A 9,942-nucleotide genomic window follows, 5' to 3' on the forward strand; every position below is an offset into this window, starting at 1 on the left:
CGCATGTGGGCTAAGTTGCTTCAGTCTTGTTGAGTCTTCGCCACCCCAGGGATTGTAGTCTGCGAAGCTTCTGTGTCCATGGAATTCTTCAGGCAGGAATACTGGAGTGGGTTACCATTTCCTTCTCCAGGGACTCTTCCTTCTCCAGGGATTGAACCTGTGTCTCTTGAGTCTCCTGCATTGGCAGGCAGGTTTTTTACCACTAGTGCCACCTGGGAACAGTGTGTCATAGGATAGTGCTCCCATGTTAATAGTTTCTTCCTTATCCAACTTTATGTTCCACACCCCCTGGCTCCCTTTTCTGGCATCTGGAGATACAGGTCTACATGTACTTTCCCAGATTCTGCTAATGCATGTGGTATGTGATCCACATTTTGGGTAGTCTGCTTCAAAAATGCTTTGGTCCTGAAGGGGATCGGAATTGTTTACCAATCACTGCACCTTCAACAGGCATCCTTTTATGGCAGGGTCATCTTTCACTGACAGTTATTTTTCTGCCTAATGGAGCACATTCATATAATAATAATAATAGCTGCCATTTATTTGCCATATGATATATCCAGCAATTTATGAATGATTAATTTTTATACATATGCTTCAAGTTATGTTATAATTTTATAAATATAGAAACTAAATTTTAGTGAATTTCAATCCTTTACTCATGGCTATACACATAGCTAGTATTTAAATTGAGGTTAAAATCACTCGAAAACTCGTACTTCTTTTTTTTATTCAAATTTTATTGAAGTATAATTGATTTATAGTTATATATTATGGGGTACAGCTAAGTGATTCAGTTATACATATTCTTTTTCATGTTCTTTTCCATTATGATTTGTCAAAGGATATTAAATATAGTTCCCTGTGGTATATGGTAGAACCTTGCAAAACTCATACTTTTATGCTATGCATTGCTTAACTTAAAGAACTTCATCTTTTTCTTTTGGCCATGCTGTGCAGTTTGTGAGAGCTTAGTTCCCTGATCAGGGATTGAACGTAGGCCACTGGCAGGGAAAATGCTGAATCCTAACCAACTCGACTTCCAGGAATTTCCTGAAATTCATCTTTAAAAATTTTTGTTTATCTATTTTATTTATTTGGCTGTGGTGGGTCGTAGTTGTGGAATGTGAACTCTTATTTGCAGCTTGTGGGATCAAGTTCCTTGACCAGGCATGGAATCCAGGCCCATTGCATTGGGAGCTCAGAGTCTTAGCCGCTGGATCACAAGTTCAAGTTCCCTGAACTTCTTCTTTTTAAAATAAATTAATTCTGGGCCTGGTTTTCAATTATCAGGGCAGTAAGAAACACAATGTAAGTTTAGATTTGGGGGCTTCTCTCTCTTACGACTCTGTAAGACTTGAATTGGGGCAAGCGGAGATGAGCAAGTGACCTGGTTAACACCCATACTATCTTTGTCATTACCATTTTGAGTTCTGTTGCATGATGCTTTTACACATGTTGGTCTTCTGTTGTTTTTCTGGCAGGAGTGTTCTGGGCCTGCTCAGAGATCTCCATTGTAGTGGTTCTTCTGGCTCACACAAGACCTGATGCTTCTCTACAGGCCTAGACCCTAGAGGCCAACGTCAGCTATTCCTCTCCATCTCCCCTTTGGGACTCTGTGTGCAGCAGGAACATAAATCTCCTCTGCTTGCCAAAAATCCAACCCTATCTAGCTCTAGGTCTGAGGGATGCTCATCCTCTCATTTCTTCCAGGTTGCTTTCTTTCCCTTCATCTCTCCTCTTCCCTTTTAAATGACATTCAGCCCTATTGCTTCATTAAAGGTTTTAGAAAACAGAAGTCATTAATTCTCTCCTGGAGCAAGAGAAATTCTTACATGCTAGCACTGAAAAATCTTGATTCTTTTCTTCAGGGGGAAAAGATAAAAATATACCAAAATCACTTCCAGTCTTTTGAATTTTGTGCATCAATGAGAACAGAACAGTAAAAAAAGATTAATATCTCAAATTATCCTGCCACAGTTACAATACCTTGAAATTTGGTAATCATATTAACTGACATCTGTTCAGTGCATAGAAGGTACCAGGCACAAGTGCTTTCTGTTTTGCTTGTTTTTTGTTTTTTGACTTTGGCTTTGGTTTATTGATGTCAGAGCACCCTTTGAATGTAGTTAAAAAACAAAAACATACACAATGAGAATGAAATTGGATCCAGGCTGCTGCCACCTGATCCCAGGAGAATTCCTCCAATCAAGCTGATTTGTACAAAATGCAAGAGGAGAAAAATGAGGCAATCTGGTGCTGAGTCAAGGAGGAATCAACTGGCAGAAGAGCAGTTGAAGGAGTGGGCAGGTCACAACTCTTTCTTGTAAGTGTGAGTGCAAACTGCACCACCCTGGGTGGGTGTCAGGATGGGCATCCCATCACCTGTTTCCTGCACTAGTGTCTTCTCTTGTCCGTTCCACTTCTGCACGTGAACAAGTTTGCCTCCGTCCAGCACGTCACAGTGGATTTGACCTTCCTGTCATCTGCTGTTGTCTCACCAAACTCCATTCCCAGCTTAAAGCAGATCTCTGTGTTCTTGAAGATGCTTTGTGTTTTTATGGTGATTGTGTCTCCATTCACTTCAGTGATGTGGTAGGTTGGTCATGGTGGCCACCTGCCTGGTAGCAAAATCCACACTGAGTGACTTCAGGTAGTCATTGAAATTCTTGCCATCCAGTAACTTCCAGATGCCCATGAAGGTGTCCACCAGAGGGAGGCTGGGCAAGGCTGAGAAAGAGACAACAGAGTAGCATGCAAAGACTCTGGGATGGCCCAGGGACTGTTCTAAGGTTGTTTATTTTCTTACTTCATTTTTTCTTACAACAACACATGAAGCAGATACTTCCATTATACCCATTTTATACATGAGGACGCTGAGGTTTGAAAGGTTAGGTAACCTGTGCTAAATTACTGAGCTACTGACTGGTAGACTGAGAGTTAAACCTCAGGCAATTGATTCAAGCATTTCTGCTTACAAACATTGTGGTATTTGCCTTTCATATTAAACACAGCAACTAGAATCAGATAGTTTGCTGATTTGAAAAGAAGCAGTTTGCAGCTTTTGTTTGGCTTTTGTTTTTTTAAATGGAAGTATAGTTGGTTTACAATGTTGTGTTAATTTCTGGCATACAGCAAAGTCATTGACATATATGTAAATTATATAATATTAAATATTCTTTTTCAGATTTTTCCCATTTTAGGTTATTATAAGATACTGAATATCGTTCCTGTGCTATACAGTAGGACCTTGTTGTTAAGAAGTATTTTTGAGTATAAATATGAAGCATTTTAGATGTGGCTCAAAAATTGAGAATTGACTCCTTCCTTGCTTGAGTTTGGACTGGACACTTAGAAGTGTTCTAATCACTCAGCTAGACAAATATATTTCAACTTTATGTTTTAACCTTCCACTGGTAACTTTGTAAGACACATCTTGCTTCACCATAGTATTTGCTACAAGGTTTGTAGAGAAAAAGTAGAGATTATCTATCTATATATATCTACATCCATATCTATCTGTCCATCTGTCACTATAAATTATTTCAGTGAAATTTATTTTAGCCATTGGCAACCTAGTTCTTTCTCTATTACTGAAGTCATCATAAGCTAAGTAAAATTACTTGATGAAAATCACAGACTCTTGTTCTCAAAATTCTTTTCAGAATTGACCAAAACTACCACATTAAAACAAGCAAAACATTAAAGCAAAAAAAGACCGGGAGCTGACTGTGGCTCAGATCATGAACTCCTTTGCCAAATTCAGACTTAAATTGAAGAAAGTATGGAAAACCACTAGACCATTCAGATATGATCTAAATCAAATCCCTTATGATTATACAGTGGAAGTGAGAAATAGATTTAGGGGACTAGATCTGATCAGCAGTATGCCTGATTAACTATGGATGGAGGTTTGTGACATTGTAAAGGAGACAGGGATCAAGACCATCCCCAAGAAAAAGAAATGTAAAAAAAGCAAAATGGCTGTCTGAGGAGGCCTTACAAATAGCTGTGAAAAGAAGGGAAGTGAAAAGCAAAGGAGAAAAGGAAAGATATACCCATGTGAATGCAGAGTTCCAAAGAATAGCAAGGAGACATAAGAAAGCCTTCCTCAGCAATCAATGCAAAGAAATAGAGGAAAATGATAGAATCGGAAAGACTAGAGATCTCTTAAAGAAAAATAGAGATACCAAGGGAACATTTCATGCAAAGATGGGCTCGATAAAGGATAGAAATGGTATGGACCTAACAGAAGCAGAAGATATTAAGAAGAGGGGGCAAGAATACACAGAAGAACTGTACAAAAAAGATCTTCATGACCCAGAGAATCACAATGGTGTGATCACTCACCTAGAGCCAGACAAACTGGAATCTGAAGTCAAGTGGGCCTTAGGAAGCATCACTATGAACTAAGCTAGTAGAGGTGTTGGAATTCCAGTTGAGCTATTTCAAATCCTAAAAGATGATGCTGTGAAAGTGCAGCACTGAATATGCCAGCAAATTTGGAAAACTAAGCAATGGCCATAGGATTGGAAAAGGTCAGTTTTCATTCCAATCCCAAAGAAAGGCAATGCCAAAGAATGCTCAAACTACCACACAATTACACTCATCTCACACACTAGTAAAGTAATACTCAAAATTCTCCAAGCCAGGCTTCAGCAATATGTGAACTGTGAACTTCCAGATACTCAAGCTGGTTTTAGAAAAGGCAGAGGAACCACAGATCAAATTGCCAGGATTCATTGGATCATAGAAAAAGCAAGAGATTTCCAGAAAAACATCTATTTCTGCTTCATTGACTATGCCAAAGCCTTTGACTGTGTGGATCACAATAAACTGTGGAAAATTCTTCAAGAGATGGCAATACCAGACCACCTGACCTGCTTCTTGAGAAACCTGTATGCAAGTCAGGAAGCAACAGTTAGAACTGGACATGAAACAATAGACTGGTTCCAAAGACTGAAAGGAGTACTCCAAGGCTGTATATTGTCACCCTGCTTATTTAACTTATATGCAGAGTACATCATGAGAAACGCTGGGCTGGAAGAAGCACAAGCTACAGTCAAGATTGCCAGGAGAAATATCAATAACCTCATATATGCAGATGACACCTCGCTTATGGCAGAAAGTAAGGAAGAACTAAAGAGCCTCTTGATGAAAATGAAAGAGAGTGAAAAGGTTGGCTTAAAGCTCAACATCATGGCATCTGGTCCCATCAATTCATGGCAAATAGATGGGAAAACAGTGGAAACAGTGGCTGACTTTATTTTTCTGGGCTCCAAAATCACTGCAGATGGTGATTGCAGCCATGAAATTAAAAGGCGCTTACTCCATGGAAGGAAAGTCATGACCAACATAGACAGCATATTCAAAAGCAGACATTGCTTTGTCAACAAAGGTCTGTCTAGTCAAGGCTATGGTTTTTCCAGTGGTCATGTATGGATGTGAGAGTTGGACTATAAAGAAAGCTGAGCACTGAAGAATTAATGCTTTTGAACTGTGGTGTTGGAGAAGACTCTTGAGAGTCCCTTGGACTGCAAGGAGATCCAACCAATCCATCCTAAAGGAGATCAGTCCTGGGTGTTCATTGGAAGGACTGATGTTGAAGTTGAGACTCCAATACTTTGGCCACCTGATGTGAAGGGCTGACTCATTTGTAAGGACCCTGATGCTGGAAAAGATTGAGGGAAGGAGGAGAAGGGGATGACAGAGGATGAGATGGTTGGATGGCATCACTGACTCAATGGACATTAGTTTGGTTAAATTCTGGGAGTTGGTGATAGACAGGGAGGCCTGGTGTGCTGTGGTTCATGGGGTCACAGAGAGTTGCACAGGACTGAGCTACTGAACTGCACTGAACCACATTAAAAAAAAAAGTCAGAATCAGGAGTGACGTGTTATGTTCTTATTTGGTTTACAGTTTTGCAGTGGTTTCTTGGATAATTTCTGCTTCCCTTAAGGAAGGATAGATTATGAAGGAATAAAAGCACTAAAAGTTTTCTTAAGAACACATGTGTCAACATATACTATATGTAAATTGCCTGGCACAATGCTGGAACTCAATAAACATTAGTTAATTTCCATGCATTTCCTTAAAATGTGCTTCCCACTATGCTGTACACCAGAAATTAACACAATATAGCAAATCAACTATACTTCAATAAAAATAATTGAAAAAAAAAGAAATAAAAGAGTTCTTGGGATTCAGAGAATTAAGACTTTGACTTTTCTGTTGGATCTTGTCATTTATATTCTTTCTTGCTTTTCCAGTCTTTGTCCAATAAGTGGTTTGCTGTCACCATGGTAGAGACTGTGTAAGGAGAAACTAATGTCTATAAAGTGATCTGTAGTACCTATTGGATTTTCTCCCATTATTTACCACTTCCACAGGTGACTGAAGGTTGTGAAGAATACACAGGGATTCTTCAAGGTTACTGGGATGTCATCCAGTCAGCTGGGAAGGTCTTTGTCTTTGTGTTTCTCTGACTTACTCTGGCTCTTTCTGTCACCTTATAGTTGGAAGCTTGTCTTAGTCTATCCATTAGCATAAAGGTGTGCAGAGTTAATGATGAGTAAACAATATACATTTTATGTGTTTTACAGGTAATTACCTTTCTTTTTCTTCTTAGGTAGAACAATCTGACTGTGCTTATAACTGTTATTTGAATACATTTAAAAAAATTGCTTTAGCCATTATTTCAAGCACTTGTAAAGTTGCCCCCTAAGAATCCAGCTAAAAGGTCTATGCATTTTGATTCATGGCAGTGCCTCTGGGCATTCTCCTGTTTGAGAAAAACATAAATACCTGCCAATGTGCAATGGGCAGTTTTGGAAAAGTAATGACCACTCTGTTCCAATCAGTCTTATGCAAGTCTACTGTTTAATTCTCTGATTGGAAACAATTGCATGCAGAAGACAGAGAAAATCCCTCTGGCATGAAAGGCTGCCTCCCAACACTGCCGCCCCATTCTGTAGATCACATTTGCACAAAAATAGTTTGACTTTCTCTGTATTATTCCTCCTTCTCTATAAGGGAAACAATACAGCACTGTGGTTCAGTCCTTACATGAAACTGGGCCAGATCATGCATTCTGTCTTTAAACTGTGTGTGTGTGTGTGGGGGTGGGTGGGTGCTAAGTTGGTTCAGTCATGTCCAACTCTTTGCAATCCCATGGACTGTTGCCTGCCATGCTCCTCTGTCCATGTGATTCTCCAGACAAGAATACTGTAGTGGGTTGCCATACCCTTCTCTAGGGGATCTTCCCAACCTAGGGATTGAAGCTGCAACTCTTATATCTCCTCTGTTGGCAGGCGGGTTCTTTACCACTAGTGCCATCTTGGAAGTCCCTTTTAATTGTGTGATACCAGTCACATTTCTTAAGTGTTTTGAGCTTCAGCTTCCTCATCTATTCAAGTCCTTAACTAAGTCATCTTACAAGTTAAATGACGAGCTCTATACACAGATGGACATACAGTAAACCATTGCATGGCCTAACTATTAAGACTCATTTTTCATTTTCATCTGCAAAATTGTTCTACAGTTGTCTCATGAGTGTTTTAAGTTCCACATTTGAATGTAAATCCCTATAGCTTCAAGTAGATGCTCAATATGGTCTATGTCCTTAGATGGGAAAGTTGATGAAAACAGGTAAGAAGGAAATTGTAGGTCTTGTGCTACAATTGTTTCTTTGCATAGTTGTGGTGGGTTATTTTGAGACACCCATATTCTCTTACCAGGTTGCTGCTACAGTTAAGGAAAAGTATTTGGAAGAATGGCTTTTGAGGTAGCAGTGCTGATCATAGTTATGGAATTTGATATTTTGTTTCTTGAGGCCAAGTTGTCTTTGGAGCCAGTTGGTTGAAACTAGAGCCCTGTTCTCATAAGATCCATACTCTGGTTAGTGATTGAATCACTGCTTTCTGAAAGCTGTCGCCTGCTGGGAGCCGGCATATTGCATATTGAGTGCATATTGCATATTGAGTGCAGCACTTTCCATAGCATCATCTTTCAGGATCTGGAATAGCTCAACTGGAATTCTATCACTGCCGGGAGCCAGCATGAGGAACTCCGCCCGTGGCAAAGGTCATGAGGAAGGAGGCTCGGCATATGGTAAGGCGGGATCGAGCCTCAGGAGTTCCCCTGGAAATTCTCGAGCATCTACCCCCCAAACCAGAGTCTGCCTACTTTCTGCTTTGTGCTTTCACCTACACCTCTGACTTTATGGGGGGCTGTCCCCCACTACCTCTCTCTGAAAAAAGAGTTAGCTTATAGCTCCAGTTAATAATTCTTGGGTGTGATAGTGTTTCAACCTACAAACTCCTTTGGAAGTCCTCTAGCCTGCCTGAATAGGTTTTTCCGGCCACATGTGATTGTTCAGAGCCTCCCAACTGTGAGAGGCAGGAGATGTTCTAAACTGTCTAAACACAGATTCCTTTGAGTAGTTAAAAGATTGATTAGAAATTGTATTGGTTAAGGGTTTTTCACTTGTTGGGCCAATGTTTGCTGCTAAGTTTCCATATCCCTTACCTGCTGCTTCCCTGGCAGTGTATTGATTAATATGATTGGTGTAAGTAGTAGTTTTAATGTTTGTAACCTTGGACCCTTGAGTTAATTCTTTTTCTTGTTGTAGCCCACCACACCTTTGCTCTATAGGAATGTAACTTTAATGCTTTTGGAGGGTGGCGCCTGACCTTTAGAGAAAAATAAGTTTTCTGAAGAAAGGGTCTTAAAATGTTAACAGGCCTCTGGGCCAGAAGATGATGCAAATCACCTAAACTTTTGCATACGATGTTTGCAGGAAGAAAGCCTGGCTTACTGCATGACTCTACCCCTTCCCCCATTATCCTCTATGCATAACTTAAGGTATAAAAACTACTTTGGAAAGTAAAGTGTGGGCCTTGTTCATGGAAACTTGGTCTCCCCATGTCATTCTTTCTCTCATCTTCTGGCTGAATTATTCAGCCTCTTTTCTCCCCTGAATTTCCTCACTGAGCTATCCTTATTTCAGCCTCTTTTCTCCACTGAATTTCCTCACTGAGCTATCTTTATTCTATTACTCTTTATATCCTTAATTAATGTTTAATTAAGCAGTTGTTTCCTGATCCTCGCCGACGCCGTCCCTGCTTCGAATTCCCTGGATCCACCGGGGCTGGACCCCGGCAGTCGCCTTTGTTACAAGTTGAACTGCACGAAAAAAGAGCCAGAAAAGTCATTAGAGTTCATGAGTTCAGGGAGACCACAGAAGGGTTTTGACTGAGCTTTCTTCATTGTTCATGAATAGCTGCTGAGTTTTGAAGGCTTAGGATATTATGTGGTTTCTCAGACTGACTAAAGTTGGATGAATTATAATTTAAAATTAGCCAGAGGACAGGGTGACATTTTTTTCTTTTTTGATATTTTATTTTCAGTTTCAGTTTGTTTATTTCTAGATGAACTCCTTTAATCATATGGAAGGACTTGAATATTTTCTTTCTTTTTTTTTTTTAATATAAGGAGAATAGAGGGGTCCAAAACCAAGAATGGTAAAAATATTCTCATGTCTTATTGATACTGACCAAAAAGCCAAAAAAAAAAAAAAACAAAACCCAAGCCCCAAATGACCAATAAAAACAAATATTTACTGAATTATGACTCCCTAAGATTAAAAGGCAGTTCTTGCTTGTTTTATTCATATATATAGTATATATGTATGCATGCATGTTTAGTTACTCAGCTGTGTCCAACTCTTTGTGACCCAATGAACTGTAGCCTGCCAGGCTCCTCTGTCCATGGAATTCTCCAGGCAAGAATACTGGAGTGGGAAACCATTTCCTTCTCCAGGGGATCTTCCCGACCCAGGGTTCCAACGTGGTTTCCTGAATTGCAGGCAGATTCTTTACATCTGAGCCACAAGGGAAGCTCATATAATATATATAACATATAACATATATATATATATATAT

At 39.7% G+C, this 9,942-nt stretch overlaps 1 pseudogene; it reads right to left on the minus strand.

Moving 5' to 3' along the window:
* Window positions 1–2,311: 2,311 nt before the first annotated feature.
* On the minus strand, window positions 2,312–7,951 carry LOC104987575 (annotated as a pseudogene).
* Between the last annotated feature and the right edge of the window lie 1,991 nt (window positions 7,952–9,942).

The sequence above is a fragment of the Bison bison genome, unplaced genomic scaffold (genome assembly GCF_000754665.1).
Source record: "Bison bison bison isolate TAMUID 2011002044 unplaced genomic scaffold, Bison_UMD1.0 scf7180017864098, whole genome shotgun sequence".
Lineage (NCBI taxonomy): Eukaryota > Metazoa > Chordata > Mammalia > Artiodactyla > Bovidae > Bison > Bison bison.